At 40.0% G+C, this 14,938-nt stretch overlaps 1 protein-coding gene across 2 annotated transcripts in view; it reads left to right on the plus strand.

Annotated features, from left to right (window-relative positions):
• The window catches only part of PLCB1 (phospholipase C beta 1), an 857,274-nt gene that overhangs the window by 279,377 nt on the left and 562,959 nt on the right, over positions 1-14,938 (plus strand). The gene's annotated exons all lie outside the window — the stretch shown is intronic.

The raw sequence follows: 14,938 nt of genomic DNA on the forward strand, positions 1-14,938 counted from the left end.
TTTTAAAATGTTGAATATAGGACTTCCCTGGTGATCCAGTGGCTGAGATGCCATGCTTCTGCTGAGGAGGGTGCAGGCTTGATCCCCAGTCAGGGAACTAAGATTCCACATGTCATGTGGTATGGCCCAAAAAGTGTTGAATAAAACATTACATATATTTTAAAAATTTAGATTGTCTAGTAAGGTATAGTAGCAGGATGTATTGACTTGTTATCAAACTGGGAAACTATGCTTTAGTGTATTTAAATTTTAATACTTTAAGGACTTCTTCTGTAGCACAGAGAGAATGTTGGCAAATAGGGAAGTACAGGTGCCATTCAGGGACTCGCCTCCTTCCATAATTGATATAAAACCAGCAATTTTCTATTTGAGTATCTACCTGCAACTTTTGCTTTATTCCTTAAAAGTCAAAACATATACTTTGACATCAAAAATTATCTGTTGCTGTGGAGATGCGGCGAGGAAAGTCACCTAGAGTGATTGTCTTCAGATACCTAGCAGTGTGGTAGTTGCTGGTGAATTGTGTCATAGAGCAAACAGCCAAATACAATACAAATTTTATTGCTGAAGATGTTAAAATACCTACAGAAAAATGGGGTAAATGAAAAGAAAGAAAAATCAAAATTATTTTTAGAACGGTTTCTGTGCTTCACCTGAAAATGGTCCATTATTTGCATCAATCACTTAGAAATATGCTTGCAATGCAGAAGACCTGGGTTCGATACCTGGGTTGGGAAGATCCTCTGGAGAAGGGAAAGGCTACCACCCACTGCAGTATTCTGGCCTGGAGAATTCCATGTACTGTATAATCCATGGGGTCACAAAGAGTCAGACACGACTGAGCATCTTTCACTCACTCGCTCACTTGAAAATACAATAGTGTTTCAATCACTTAGAAATACAATGGTGTTTCACTCACTTAGAAATACAATGGTGTTTCACTCACTTAGAAATACAATGGTGTTTCAATAGTTTGGTCTTTCATTTTTGTATCAAGCTTATTGTCTTTTAATGTTTTGTCAGAATTGTTCAGTTTTCAGGGTAGACATTTTATTCTTCTCCCAAGATTTTAGACAGGTTTCACATAAGCCTATTAGTTCCAAGAACTATATTGATAACAATTACAAATGTTGTCTTTTAATGCAAATTCATTGGCCTAATTTGAGTTTCCTAGTCATTATTGGCTAAAGTCAGTTGCCTGCCCTCCTTTTTGTTTCCAGGCTTTGGGTGTTCAAGTCAGTTCCTCTGGCACACAGAGACCTTCTTTTAGGTTTGATTCTTTTACTGCAGCCCACAGCCTACTTAAGTTAAATATTTCATATACGGACACAGTTTGATAAATGTCTACTGAATGTTGAGAAATGAACAGCACTAGGGTATGTACTCTGCTTGGTTGATAAACCACTATTTGATCCTAAAATGCTACCCTTCAGGACAGATTTCAACCTCAGAATACTCTGGCTTTTAAAGTTTGTTCAACCTAGGTTTGTGTTCTCTATTTTATTATCCACATTCTTGATTTTTTTTTTTTTTTTTTTACTTTACATTCCTTGCTGGAGTTCAAGCATCTCAATACACTTTAACATTTTCAGAGCCAGTTTCTTTGCATATTGCTGTGGTTGTTCAGTCACTCAGTTGTGTCCGACTCGGCAACCACATGGACTGCACCATGCCAGGCTTCCCTATCCTTCACCATCTCCGGAAGCTTGCTCAAATTCATGTCCATTGAGACAATGATGCCATCCCACCATGTCGTCCTCTGTCATCCCCTTCTCCTCCTGCCTTAAATCTTTCCCACAATGAGAGCCTTTTCTATGAGAGTTGGCTCTTTGCATCAGATGACCGAGTACTGGAGCTTTAGCATCAGTCCTTCCAATGAATATTCAGGACTGATTTCCTTTAGGATTGACTGGTTGGATCTCCTTGCAGTCCAAAGGACTCTCAAGAGTCTTATCCAGCACCACAGTTCAAAAGCATCAGTTCTTAGGCACTCAGCCTTCTTTATGGTCCAACTCTCACATCCATATATGATATTGGAAAAACCATAGCTTTGACTATACAGACTTTTGTTGGCAAAGTAATATCTCTGCTTTTTAATATACTGTCTAGATTGGTCATAGCTTTTCTTCCAAGGAGCAAGTGTCTTTTAATTTCATGGCTAAAGTCACCATCTGCAGTGATTTTGGAGCCCAAGAAAATAAAGTCTGTCACTATTTCCATTGTTTCTCCATCCATTTACCAGGAAATGATGGGACTCGATGCCATAATCTTCATTTTTTGAATGTTGAATTTGAGGCAAATTTTCACTCTCCTCTTTGTCCTTCATCAAGAGGCTCTTTAGTTCTTCCTCGCTTTCTGCTGTAAGGGTGGTGTCACCTGCATATCTGAGGTTACTGGTATTTCTCCCGGCAATCTTGATTAAAGCTTGTGCTTCATCCAACCCGACATTTCACATGATGTATTCTGCATATAACTTAAATAAGCAGGGTGACAACATACAGCCTTGACATACTCCTTTCCCAATTTTGAAACAGTCCATTGTTGCATATCTGGTTCTAACACTTGCTTCTTGACCGACATACAGGTTTCTCAGGATGCAGATAAGGTGGTCTGGTATTCCAAATTCTCTTGAAGAATTTTCCACAGTTTGTTGTGATCCACACAGTCAAAGGCTTTAGCATAGTCAATGAAGCAGAAGTAGATGTTTTTCTGAAATTCTCTTGCTTTTTTGATGATAAAATGGATGTTGCCAATTTGATATCTGGTTCCTCTGTCTTTTCTAAATCCAGTTTGAACATCTGGAATTTCATGGATCACTTACTGTTGTTGAAAGCCTGGCTTGGAGAATTTTGAGCATTATTTTGCTAGTGTGTGAGATGAATGCAATTGTGCAGTAGTTTGAGCATTCTTTGGCATTGCCTTTCTTTGGGACTGGAATGAAAACTAACATTTTCAAGTCCTGTGGCCATTGCTGAGTTTTCCAAATTTGCTGGCATGTTGAGTGCAGCAACATATCAGCATCATCTTTTAGGATTTTAAGTAGCTCAGCTAGAATTCCATCACCTCCACTAGCTTTGTTTGTAGTGATGCTTCTTAAGGCCCACTTGACTTCACCTTCCAGGATGTTGGGCTTTACGTGAGTGATCACACCATCGTGGTTATCTGGGTCATCAAAATCTTTTAATAATTCTTCTGTGTATTCTTGCCACCACCTTTTAATAGCTTCTGCTTCTGTTAGGTCCATACCATTTCTGTCCTTTATTGTGCCCATCTTTGCATGAAATGTTCCCTTGATATCTCTAATTTTCTTGAAGAGATCTCTAGTCTTTCCCATTCTTTGTTTTCCTCTATTTCTGTACACTGATCACTGAGGAAGGCTTTCTTACCTCTTGCTATTCTTTGGAACTCTGCATTCAAATGGGTATATCTTTCCTTTTTTCCTTTGCCTTTCACTTCTCTTCTTTTCTCAGCTCTTTGTAAGGCCTCCTCAGACAACCATTTTGTCTTTTTGCATTTCTTTCTCTTGGGGATGAGTTTGATCACCACCTCCTATACAATGTTACAAATCTCCGTCCATAGTTCTTCAGGCACTCTGTCTATCAGATCTAATCCCTTGAATCTATTTCTCACTTCCACTGTATAATTGTAAGGGTTTTGATTTAAGTCATAACTAATGGTCTAGTAGTTTTCCCTACTTTCTTCAACTTAAGTCTGAATTTTACAATAAGGAGTTCATGATTTGAGCCACAGTCAGCTCCCAGTCTTGTTTCTGCTGACTGTATAGAGCTTCCACATCTTTGGCTGCAAATAACATAATTAATGTGATTTCAGTATTGATCTTCTCATGATGTTCATGTTAGAGTCATCTCTTGTGTTGTTGGAAGAAGGTGTTTGCTATGACCAATGCATTCTCTTGGCAAAACTTTCTTAGCCTTCCCCTGCTTCATTCTGTACTCCAAAGCCAAACTTGCTTGTTACTCCAGGTATCTTTTGACTTCGTACTTTTGCATTCCAGTCCCCTGTGATGAAAAGGACATTTTCATAGAACCATTCAACTTCAGCTTCTTCAGCATTGGTGGTTGGGGCATAGACTTGGATTACTCTGATATTGAATGGTTTGCCTTGGAAACGAACTGATATCATTCTGTCATTTTTGAGATTGTACCCAAGTACTGCATTTCAGACTCTTTGTTGACTATGAAGGCTACTCCATTTCTTCTAAAGGATTCTTGCCCACAGTAGTAGATATAATGGTCACCTGAATTAAATTACCCATTCCAGTCCATTTTAGTTCTCTGATTCCTAAAATGTCAGTGTTCACTTTTGTCCTCTCTTGTTTGACCGCTTCCAATTTCCCTTAATTCATGGACCTAACATTCCAGGTTCCTATGCAATATTGCTCTTTACAGCCTCAGACTTTCCCTTCACCACCAGCACATCCACAACTGGGCACTGTTTCTTAGACACTAGATAATAATAATAAAAATGAATACTTCATATACATTGTTGTAAGGGTTAAATCAAATAATTCATTAACAAACCACTAGCAGCAGAGAAGTTCTCAAATTAGAATTAAAGGGTCAGCCCTGGGGAGTTTTAAAAAATGCTGACCCTTGTTTTCTACTCCGAGAGATGCTACAAGAATCTAGTTAATATGTGTAGTGTGGACACTGGGTTTTGAAGAGTAAATTTGTCACAAAATTTGAACACCACTGCCTGAAGTTATCATTACTATATAATCAGCACTCATTAAATAGTAACCACTATTATCACTATTATCATCATTATTTTTTTATTTATCATTATTTAAATTTCAAATTTCCAGAAATCAGTTTCATTTCACTCAAACTAGAAAAGCTTATGTTGTAAAAACAGTTTGGAATAGACGCTTGGCTGAAAGGGACTTGGTGGATGGACAGGCAAGAAAGAAGTAGGTTATTAATACCAGATTTAAGATCTTTAAATTGCAAAAGAAAATCTTTTCTTGAACTGAATAAATGAAAAGTTAATTTATTAAAAATGATTGGAATGTGTTGAACAATTCAATGAAATTTCTGAGTTTGCATCGAGTCTCATTCAGCTGCTCAAGAACTGTTACCAAATAATAGATGTCTTTTTCTTTCACTGGACTGGCTTCTAAGGTGCTGGAAGGAATTCCTTTTTTATCCTCAGGGTCCTCGTGGTGGCCATCTCTACACACCACCCCGGCAGCGCACAGCTTCCCACACTGCAGCAATTCTGTGTAGCAGGCAGCAAAAGAGAGGTTAGCTTCCTACAGAGTATTCCAGAAAGACTGAAGCATAACCGCCTCATAGAAGGAGGCGTCTGGTCCGGAGGAGGAAACCTCAGTAGGAGGGGACCATTGTGTTGGTGAGACTAGATGCAGCAGGATGATGATTAGTGAGAAAAGTTGGGAAGCTTAGGACAAGAAGGTGGTGCAACATGGAGACAGACTGAGTGGAAGACTTCCTGTGGGCACAATGATCAGAGGAAGGCAGAACAGTGGAGCAGATAGTGTTTATCAAATACGCAAGAACCCCGCAAGTATTTATCCATGTATTCCTATTATTTTTGTTTTTCACAACATCTCATTATAGAAAAATTCACAATCTAGTTGAAGATGAACTGTTTCCTATGCCTGCTGTGATTTGAAATAGCATTAAAGGAAATGAAAAAGCGTCTATGTGTTAACGAATTTTAAATGTCTACTCCCGACACAATGCATTCAATTCCAGATCTGCTTTGCTGTATACAGCTTTTGTTCAGGTTAGCAGGTCTGCAGTTTCTCATTGGAGAGAAATTAGGAAATGTTTATTCAAATAGAAAAGCTAAACTAAAAGTACCTAAGTTTTTGAGATATAAAATGTGTTTATGCTTCCCTTTTTGTCCTCTGCCTCCCCTCTCTTTTGCCTCCTCTCCTGCCCCCTGCACCCTCAGGTTTATGAAGCGCGTGTAAGAGGAAGAGTCTATGTTGCATGCGTCTTATCTATGCCATATACACACACTGGATCTTCATTTCAAAAGGAGCTTTGATTTTTAAAGGAGAGTGTATCACTATGGTTTCTGATCTATCAGTGGTATAGCATTAATTAAATAAAATAGGCTTGACTAGAATAAAAAAGATCAGTCTTGTGCAGAGCAAATTTTGTGATACTTTTTTATGTGTGTGAGTGTATGCTCTGGAACAGAACAAAAAGTATATTTTTTGTATGGGCTACCCCATATCCTGATTGCATGCATGCTCAGTAGTGTTCAACTTTTGCGACCCCCATGGATTATAGCCCACCAGGCTCCTCTGTCCCTGGGATTTCCCAGGCAAGAATACTGAAGTGGGGTGCCATTTCCTTCTCCAGGGATCTTCGCAACCCAGAGATTGAACCTGCATCTCCTAGGGTATTCTTTACTCGTCCCAGAAAGTTTTCAGAAATGCTGCTAAAAAAGGTAATTCCTTTACCTCTTAGGAACTATCTTATCCTTAGGAGTGCTGAAAAGTAGATGGGCCTAGGGAAGTGGAGTTGTGGTCTCGGATGCCTGCCCTGCCATTAACGAGCTCAGGTTGTTCCATGCCTCTGCTTTCTCATCGAAGAAATCAGTGTCGGGGGAGCACATGATTTTATGCATGTAAGTTTTGTTCACTGCTTATTTCCAACATTTAAGGGCAGTTAATCAAGCCAAGGCACTCCATCTTACAGATTATAAAACTGAGGTAAAACTTCCTACCCTGGTCATAGCAAATCATGAACTTAAAAAGAAGAAAGACATGTCAAATTTTACACATGTCTTCTTGGAAGCAGTTCTAAGATTGCCTTGGACTCCAGAAGGAGCAACACCACAGTTATACGCTCCCGGCTTTATTCAGGTCTCATGATACATATGCAGCAGTATCACTGACAAGGATTTCTGTGGCTGTACTTTCAAACTGTGTTTTATGCAAAGTAAACTGCTTCTCTTGCTCAACGGATAATTACCCAGGAGATGCAAGAGACGTGGGTTTGATCCCTGGTTGGGAAAGATCCCCTGGAGAAGAAAATGGCAACCAACTCATTTTCTTGCCTGAACATTCCATGGACAGAGGAGCCTGGCGGACTATAGTCCATGGGGTTGCGAAGAGTCGGAGACGACAGAGCACAGCACCGCAGAACCTTGTATATATCCAGGTCGCAGTTAAATTCTAAGTGGTACGGGGGTGCCGGCACTGCAGCGCAGTAGCTCCGTTCAGTGGTACCGTGGCACAGCCCAGGCGCACAGCAGCACAGAACAGGGCGCAATGGTATATGACACAGTCAGCAGTGAAGCGGTACAGCCCCGTGGCGCGGCGGTACAGCCCCGTGGCGCGGCGGTACAGCCCCGTGGCGCGGCGGTACAGCCCCGTGGCGCGGCGGTACAGCCCCGTGGCGCGGCGGTACAGCCCCGTGGCGCGGCGGTACAGCCCCGTGGCGCGGCGGTACAGCCCCGTGGCGCGGCGGTACAGCCCCGTGGCGCGGCGGTACAGCAGAGTGCAGCAGTATAGGTACCCCACGCTTTTCCAAGGTTCGCTTTACACCACTTCATTAGACCTACATTAGCACCTGCTTTGGCTCAATGAAAGACATCTGAAGAGGATTTTCACTTTTACAAAAAAGAATAAAAGCAAAAAGTGGGAAAATACCGCTCAGCACTTGTTTGCAGCAGAGGAGCCTTTACAGAGGCGGTATACTGTGAACTTTGAGGGGCACTACCAAGCTCCTTCCCCGGGAACCGTCCTCAGCAACTCAGCAGGCTTTGCACTGCCTCTGTGAGCACCAGTGCTTTATCTCGATTTATTTTGTGCCTGGCTTAGCAAGATGTGTCTGAAGACAACTGCTTCTCCACTTTATGCCATTTCAGCTTATGGAAACTTTCACAGGAATGGTCTACTTTTGGATAATGCAGGAAACCTGTGCATATATCACCACAGTCGCATAAGGCAGGTTAGAGTAAAACTAAATACAGAAAGCTGATCGGGTGTTGTTTTTCTAATCCTTATAGCAGAATGATACCTTTTCAATTTCACTGTTGCTTTGACACATGACCATTGACTTTCTGCTTCTGCCAGGCACTGTTCTGGGTACTAGGGAAAAAATAACTCTGTTCTCATATAACATTCTTTTTAGGAGCAGGAAACATGTGGTGGTGGTAAACTGGCTTTCCAGGAAAAAAAGCAAAAGTAAGAAAGACAGGGAGGGAGATAGAGAGGAGGGAGGGAGATAGAGAGGAGGGAGGGACGGAGGGAGGGAGGGGAAGGAAGGAAAGAAGGGAGGAAGGGAGGAGGAAATCCCTGATCTGCTGTGTTTCTTCATTTCCTTTGGGTGAATATTCCAAACCTGGGGAGTTTCAGACCAGATGCTGCCATCACCTAGAGCTCGAAAGCAATGTGCACGCAGCCTAGAGCCCTGTGAGCAGGCTCCCTCCAGTACCCCTCGGGGTCCGGAAACAGATGGCAGATACGTCCCACTGAAGTGAATCAAGCAAGGATAAGGGGCCACAGATCATGAGTGGCAGAGAGGGTTGCTGGTTTTTAGAGCCCTGGCAGAGTAGGCTCTCTTGCTGAGATCAGATGAGCAGAGACATGAATTAAGGGAAGGGGAAGGATTCCAGGCAGAGGGTGCAATAAGAACAAAGACCCTGCAGTAGAAACAAGCTTGGCATGTTTGAGGAACCAACTCTGTGCCCAGTGTGGCTACAGCAAAGTATAGGACAAGTAAAAGTCAGATAGGTGGCTGTAGGTGGTTGGGGGCCACGTATTTTGGGCTTCATAGGCCATGCTAATGATTTTGGCTTTTCCTCTGAGAGACATGAGCAAGGATCTGAATGTTCTGAGCAGACGAGTGACAAAGATCTGACCTAGCTTTTAAAAAGCATCACTGGCCACAGCCTTGAAAACAGACCACAGAGGACAAAGGAAGAAGGATACCAACTAAATGGCTGTTGCCAGTGCCCAGGCAGTGCTGCTGATGATTTTTGACTAAAAGGTGTAGACAAACGCCAGAATCTAATGTGTTTTAAAGACAAAAGGTTTTGCCAGTGCCTTGGGTGTGAGGGATGGGGTAAAGAAGGGATTCAAAAACAACTTTTAGTGTTTTGACTTCGGAAAGTCCGGGAATTGGGTTTTCATGCAGATGGGAAGGAAGAAGCTCATTTAAACAGAAAAATTTAGTTTGGTTTTTGGATATTTAAAGCTTGAGATGCTTATCAGACTTCCACCTGGTATCGTATTTGAATATATGGGGAAATGTTGGCCATGGAGTTAATAATTTTGATTCTTCAAAACTCAAAGTCAAGGGAGGCCTTAAAGGAATATAGGTATAAAAGAAACTTCTGATATCTAAACCATGCTATCTCCAGCATTTAGGCTTCAAGGGAATGAGGAGGAGCAGTGAAAGAGACTGAAACTGGTATATTCCCCAAGGAATGGAACGCAGGAACTGTAAAGGTACTTATATGCCAGTGTCCATGGTGACGTTACTTACAAAAGGTGGAAAAACCCAAATGTCCATCAGAAGATGAATGGATATACAAAATGCCCTACATACACACAAGGGAATAGTATTCAGCCCTAAAAAGGAATAGAATTTTAACTGCTACAGTAAGGATAACCCTAGGAAAAGATATGCTAAGTGCAATAAGCCAGACACAAAATGACAAACATCATGCGATCCCTCTTAGGAGAGGTACCTCGAATAGTTGGATTCATAGAGTCCAGAAATAGCATTGGCAGTTTCCAGGGGCTGGATTGAGGGAGCATGGGGAGTTCCTGTTTAATGAGGTCACAGTTTCAGTTTGAGAAGATGAAAGATTCTGCAGATGAATGGTGGTGATAGTGTATACCAATGTAAATTTGTTTAATGTCACTAAACTGCAACACTTGACAATCACTAAAATAATAAATTTTATGGTATGTGTATTTTGCTACGATAATAAAAATAGAGACTGAGAAGGAAGCAGAATGAGAAGAAGGTATACCTTGGAAGCCTAAGAGCGTTTAAAAGGAGGAAGGAGTCATCATTTTAATAAAGTGGTAGTTTCCTGCTACTCGTTTTCTGCTTAGTTTTGCTTACTTGTAACTTTATTGAAGATAAAACTTTATATGCACTTTTAATATATTCCCTATATGATTAGCATTCCTTGCTAATATTCAAAATAGGCTATTTATTTAAGGGTTGTCAAATCTTAAATAGCTCATCATAGAATCTGGATGCCAATATAAAAAATCTCATAATGAGCTGTTATTTGGATGTTATACAACAGTGGTTTTAATTAATCATCCTTGAGGCCTGGAATTGTGCTTTCTTTATTGTCTCCCTTTGCTGATTATAAGCTATTTCCCTGATTTGTGAACATTCCACCATTATTTGAAACCACAGTCATAATGTGATGTAGATATTTGAGGTTTACTAAAGAATAAGAAAACCCTTTATACAACAAGATAAAGGTTTCTCTCTTTCCACTCAATTGCTGAGGAGATTTACCTTTGGCCCGTAATCTTGGTTCCAACTGTTTCGTAATTTATCCGACATGGTGCCACAGCTGATTTGGGGTAAGAAGGGTACAGGATTTTCTTCTGTCATTTTATTTACATAAATGTTTATTTACGTCTTTACCAAATGGAGAAAAAAAGGGTTAAAACTTCACAGAATTATCAATGTGTGCATAATCATTTTGACAGCTAATCACATTTATCTCCAGATGTAAATTATATGGCATAGCTCCTTTTTCATGTTCATTAAATTCCATAGATGTCAGTGGTTTCCTTGGAAACAAAAACCTTTATGTAACTAGTTGGAGATTTAGTAGCAGAAATATCAGGATGCTAAGGAGGGTAAGGAATGGTTCCTTTGGTAGATCTTTCTGTTTAAAACTCTTCGGTCTCTTCCACCTTCCCCTCAACCTCGTGGACATTCTATAATGAATAAGTGAAGGCTTTTAAAGCTACCATTAAATTATAGAATATCTTCTCTAATGGTTACAAGTTTTTAACTTCTTCATAACCAGTCACAGATAGGCTAAGTCTCTTCTGGGATGTTGGTATAAATTACTAAATTTGCAAAGGGATTGGTGTGTCTCTTATCAACAGTTGAATTTGAATATTTGAGTGATGCCTCCATTATTCGGTGTACATATGTGTGTGTCCATCTGTAAAACATGGTGAACTAAATATGTGTATGGCTGAGTAAAGATTCTGTTTTTAAAAAATAATAGCAAGCCTCTGTCTTAGTATCTACTGCCAAAGAGTTCCAAAGGCCCCTGAAGAGTTCCTGAGGGGCCAGGGAGAGGTCACAGTTTTGGCAAAGGCTAATAGTGGGTGAGAGCCTTGACAGCTAGGAGCGTTCTCCTTCTGGCCAGTGTGGACCTCCTGTTGAAAGCAGGGGGACAGGATTAGTATCATGAGTTAACTAAACTTCAGGTCTTTTTAGAAGGTTCTGACTCATTCCATCATTGCTCCTGTCTTGTGTAGCTGCAACCTAAATGCAGTCTGCTTTACATGCAATGGTACAGAGTTGCGTTTGGGAAACATTTCTCAATTATAATTCTTTCAAATGCCATAATACGCCACCTTCTGGATTTAGCTGATAATACTTTAATGCTACGCAGTGAATTTCTCTCTAAACCAGGGTTTTCAAACTTTGTTTCCAATATAGAGATGTGAGAAACACTGGGGAGTTTTAAAAATCTCAATGTCCAGGCCTCATCGAGATAAATTAAATCAGAATATCTTATGTGGGGCTCAAGCACTGATAGTTTCTTTAAAGCTCCCCAGAGATTCCCATGTTTAAATTTCCTTGGTTAAAGTCTGCACTGCTCTCATTAAAAAAAAAAAAGAAAAGAAAAAAAAATCGGCTTAAATAGACGTTTCTCTTTTTCAAATAAGGACTTTACACAGTAAGGTTCTGAGAACTTTCCTGTAATATTCCCTCATCAAAAGTCTGGTTTTCAGTCTAGTCTTCCCTCCACTTGCCCAGCTGTACTTAATAGAACAAGAAGTGTGCTTCTTGGAGGAGTGTTTTCCAGGTGCCTAACAACGTTCCAAAGATGGGGTGAATTAAACAATGGAAACTTGTATTCTCATTATTCTGGAGGTTTGAAGCCTGAGACCAGGTGTTGGCAGGCATGGTTTCTTCTGAAGCCTCTCTTGTCCGCTTGTAGATGGCTGGCTATTCCCTCTCTCTTCACTTGGGCCTCTCCCTGTACTTACCTGTGTCCTGATCCTCTTCTTGTAAAGACTCAGTGTATTGGACTAGAACCCACCCTAATTACCTCATTTTATCATGATTTCCTTGAAAGATTAAGGACTTTAATGAAGTGAAGTTGCTCAGTTGTGTCTGACTCTTTGTGACCCCATAGACTGTACAGGCTCCTTCATCCATGGAATTTTCCAGGCAAGGATACTGGAGTGGGTTGCCATTTCCTTCTCTAGGGGATCTTCCCGACCCAGGGATTGAACCTGGGTCTCCTGCACTGCAGTCAGGCTCCTTACCATCTACATTCTGATTAATAGATATCTGTGGTGAGGGTGGTTAGGCATACAGGGGAAGGATGGAAGACACAATTCAGGCCATAACAATATTTTCTCACTGCATGCGAAGGATTATTTCACAATGGATCTAATATAAATAAGTAGACTCTTTCTTTATAATCAATTTGATTGTTAAAGTGGATAGAAATGTATAGTTGGAATTATTTCAGAAAAACACATTATTTATTGCTTTTACAGAGGCTCCGTATTGCAGCTTGCATTATTTTTGTATCATTACATTTGTGCCCGTTCTTCTATACCCCAGGCCCCCAACATGTGTCTTTGCACATCTAAGTGCCTACTATAGTGTAGTCATTACTTATACAAGCTTTGAGTCAAATGGTCAAGCCTCAAAGCCAATTACTAGCTATATATAACCCAGGAAGCGATTCCACATCTCTGAGATTTAATTGCCCCATATGAATTATGGAAATAATCTCTATGTTTATCTTATTTGGTTGCTGTAAAGACTCAATGGTAAAATGCATCTAAAGCAGTTGATACAACTCTCATGTCCATTGTGTATGTTAAATACATTTTAGCTTTCACCCTTAATGACTTTAAGTGAGTCAAATATAGAATTGATGCTCATGCCATGTATTGTAGCAGGTAAAAGCAAGTTAGTTACCTATTTACAGCAGAATTCAGGTACTGCTGTGGCTTACTCCACATGAGAGATTTATACCTTTGTAGCTCTACTTTAAACCTATCTGCAAACATCTAGTTTTATATATTAACTGCAGAAAAATGAACTTGAAGCATACTTATCCTTGCAGCCAAACACCTGTCTCTAGTGGACCATCACAGCAACTTGTTGTGCTAAGACTTACAATTCTTATTTAGAAAACTGCGTAGGTTTGTAAAGAGTTAAATAGATTTTCTCAACAATCAAAATAATATTCAGTTAAGTTCAGTCGCTCAGTCATGTCCGACTCTTTGCAACCCCATGGACTGCAGAACGCCAGGCTTCCCTGTCCATCACCAACTCCCGGAGTTCACTTAAACTCATGTCCATTGAGTCGGTGATGCTATCCAACCATCTCATCCTCTGCCATCCCCTTCTCCTCCGCCTTCAATCTTTCCCCAGCATCAAGGTCTTTTTAAATGAATCAGTTCTTCACATCAGTATTGGAGCTTCAGCTTCAACACCAGTCCTTCCAATGAATATTCAGGGCTGATTTCCTTTAGGATTGACTGGTTGGATATCCTTGCAGTCCAAGGGACTCTCAAGAGTCTCCAACACCACAGTTCAAAAGCATCAATTCTTTGGCACTCAGCTTTCTATATGGTCCAACTCTCACATCTATACGTGACTACTGGAAAAACCATAGCCTTGAGTATACGGACCTTTGTTGGCAAAGTAATGTCTCTATTTTTTTGATATGCTGTCTAGGTTGGTTATAAGTTTCCTTTCAAGGAGTAAACGTGTTTTAATTTCATGGCTGCAGTCACGATATTACAGCAATTTACTTTCAGTTAAGAACATGTTGGTATCTTTTTCTGCACTTTGAAACCACTGAAGTAAAATTGGAAGCACTATTTGAAAAGGGAAGACCAAAGTTATCTAAAAAAACCCAGATTCAAATCCCAGTGCATTATCTTAACTGAGAGATCCTGAGAAGGTTTCTTAGCTTCTCTGTGAGAATAATACCGGTTAGATATAAGGTTGTCTGGGGAGTTGAATTATCATTGGTAACAAGACATACATCCTAATGTTGGATACACTCTAGGAGTTCACTCCTTGTGACTTAATTGCCTGCCTGCCTTGGGTTCAATGTTGGTTTATTTTTCTTAACTCTCAATGAATCTGATGGGTAATTAAGCGCATATATTACTTGAATTACCTTCTTGTTGGAGATTAGCTTCTAATGTGCTTTTCATGTAATTTAACATGTGCACAAACAGGGTGAAAAAGTGGAATGATGTAAGAGAAGAAAAAGTTGGGGGGGTGAAAGTAATGTTTATGACTACCACGGAGTCATTGTGAGAATTAAATGATGCATATACCTGAAGTGACTTTGCCAGCCGCAGTCACGAGCAGCTTGGTATAATGGAAGGAATTTGAAAATATATACAAGATAGATAAACAAGGTCTTATTGTATAGCACAGAAAATTATATTGACTATCCTATGATAAATCATAATGGAAAATTGCTATATTTAAGATTGATGACCAACAAGGAACTCCCTGTGTATAGGATAGGGGACTTTGCTCAATATTATATAGAAACCTAATAGGTAAATAATTTGAAAAAGAATACATACATGTATATGTATAACTGAATTACTTAGCTGTACAACTGAAACTAACACAACATTGGTAACCAACTATACTACAATATAAAATAAAAGTTTTTAGGAAAGTCATCCTGAAGGTTAAAAAAAGAATGTATATAAATATATAAC

The sequence above is a fragment of the Ovis aries genome, chromosome 13, assembly GCF_016772045.2.
Source record: "Ovis aries strain OAR_USU_Benz2616 breed Rambouillet chromosome 13, ARS-UI_Ramb_v3.0, whole genome shotgun sequence".
Lineage (NCBI taxonomy): Eukaryota > Metazoa > Chordata > Mammalia > Artiodactyla > Bovidae > Ovis > Ovis aries.